Raw genomic sequence first — 2,500 nt, 5'->3', positions numbered from 1 at the left:
ACTGTGGCAAAGCCCACGCATGCACATGGTGTCGAGGCTGGCTAAGTTGGCAAGCCCACGCATGCACATGGGGTCGAGGCTGGCTAAGTTCCCCCCCACTGACGGGCACCGTGGCAAGCCCACGCATGCACATGGTGTCGAGGCTGGCTAAGTTCCCCCCCACTGACGGGCACCGTGGCAAGCCCACGCATGCACATGGTGTCGAGGCTGGCTAAGTTCCCCCCCACTGACGGGCACCGTGGCAAGCCCACGCATGCACATGGTGTCGAGGCTGGCTAAGTTCCCCCCACACACGGGCACCATGGCATGCCCTGACAGCCCCTTGACCCTCCCCCTGACCCTGACAGCCCCACGGGCCATGCGCTGACACTGCCGCTGACATGCACGGGGGCAAACACTTTTCCCGTGCTTTTGGACGATCGAAACCACCCAAATTGGTTTCCTAAATTCATTCCAATATATTTTGGATGTGTTCCAAGAATCACCTACCGTTAATGGAACATTTTCAATTTTTTTTGATTTTTCGGTATTTTTAAACCTAAAAAATTTTTAAAAAAAATCCCGACATCAAAAAATTGTAAGGCTTGTTCCTACTTCAAGATATGATTTATCTAAGCATGCCTGCAAAAAATCTCATTCAAATTCAAAGTATTTCAATAAAAAAAGCCTTTATGTTTGCTCGGAAAATTGATGTTTCCTCCTGCCAGTTGGGATATGGCTCTAAATGCTCTTTAGGGGGGGCATGCAAGGCCCCAACATGGGCAGCCAGGAGGGCTGTCCATGATGCCCCCCTCACATGGGCATGCCCCTCGCGCCCATGGAAAAGGCGAGTGCCCACCCCCCCCATGCCACCGGCGGGGGGACTCGTCTCCACCGCCGGCGGCCGCGGTGGTTGGTGGTGGCCGCCGGCGGCCAAAAACGTCCCGACGAAATTTTTTGGGCTCGTTAACGTGGGGGTGATTCTTACGTTCTCGTTTGCTTTCTAACAACAAGCTTGTGCTCTAGGGATGGATATGGTGGCACTACGTGCCACGCATGGGCTTGTTGATGGGGGCAATCGTTGATGTTGGGGGCTTTCTCACGTTGTCGAGCCCCACCAAAAACGTCGGGACGAAATTTTTTGGGCTCGTTAATGTGGGGGTGATTCTTACGTTCTCGTTTGCTCTCTAGCAACAAGCTTGTGCTCTAGGGAAGGATTATGGTGGCACGTAACTACGTGCCACGCATGTGCTTGTTGGTGGGGGGCAACCGTTGATGTTGGGGGCTTTCTCACATTGTCAAGCCCCACCAAACGAAATTTTTTGGGCTCGTTAACGTGGGGGTGATTCTTACGTTCTCGTTTGCCCTCTAGCAACAAGCTTGTGCTCTAGGGAAGGATATGGTGGCACTACGTGCCACGCATGGGCTTGCTGATGGGGGGCAATCGTTGATGCTAGGGGCTTTCTCACGTTTTCGAGCCCCCCGGTGCTCTAGTTGACCCCATGGCGGTTGGGCCTATTCGTTAGGGTGCTTCCTTGGCAACATGACTGTGCACGGCGGATGGTGTTATGGCACCCAGTGCTACGCACACGGTTGCTCTTGGTGGTATTCGGATGATGTTGACCTTGCTTCCATGGGTTGAACCGGGATGCACACCAAATGAAAATTTTTGGGCTTGTTAACGTGGGGGTGATTCTTATTTTCTCACGTTTTTGAGCCCCCCGGTGCTCTAGTTGACCCCATGGCGGTTGGGCCTATTCGTTAGGGTACTTCCTTGGCAACATGACTGTGCACGGCGGATGGTGTTATGGCACCCAGTGCTACGCACACGGTTGCTCTTGGTGGTATTCAGATGATGTTGACCTTGCTTCCATGGGTTGAACCGGGATGCACACCAAACGAAAATTTTTGGGCTTGTTAACGTGGGGGTGATTCTTATTTTCTCACGTTTTTGAGCCCCCCGGTGCTCTAGTTGACCCCATGGCGGTTGGGCCTATTCGTTAGGGTGCTTCCTTGGCAACATGACTGTGCACGGCGGATGGTGTTATGGCACCCAGTGCTACGCACACGGTTGCTCTTGGTGGCATTCGGATGATGTCGGCCTTGCTTCCATGGGTTGAACTTGGACGCCAACAAACGAAATTTTTTGGGCTCGTTAACGTGGGGGGTGTTTCTTACGTTCTCGTTTGCTCTCTAGCAACAAGCTTGTGCTCTAGGGAAGGATATGATGGCACTACGTGCCACGCATGGGCTTGTTGATGGCGGGCAATCGTTGATGTTAGGGGCTTTCTCACGTTTTCGAGCCCCCCGGTGCTCTAGTTGACCCCATGGCGGTTGGGCCTATTCGTTAGGGTGCTTCCTTGGCAACATGATTGTGCACGGCGGATGGTGTTATGGCACCCAGTGCTACGCACATTGTTGCTCTTGGTGGTATTCGGATGATGTCGACCTTGCTTCCATGGGTTGAACTTGGGTGCCACTAAACGAAATTTTTTGGGCTCGTTAACGTGGGGGTGATTCT

Source organism: Carya illinoinensis, chromosome 5, assembly GCF_018687715.1.
Source record: "Carya illinoinensis cultivar Pawnee chromosome 5, C.illinoinensisPawnee_v1, whole genome shotgun sequence".
Taxonomy (NCBI): Eukaryota; Viridiplantae; Streptophyta; class Magnoliopsida; order Fagales; family Juglandaceae; genus Carya; species Carya illinoinensis.
The sequence above is the reverse complement of the archived record's forward strand: the minus strand, read 5'-3'. Positions refer to the sequence as shown.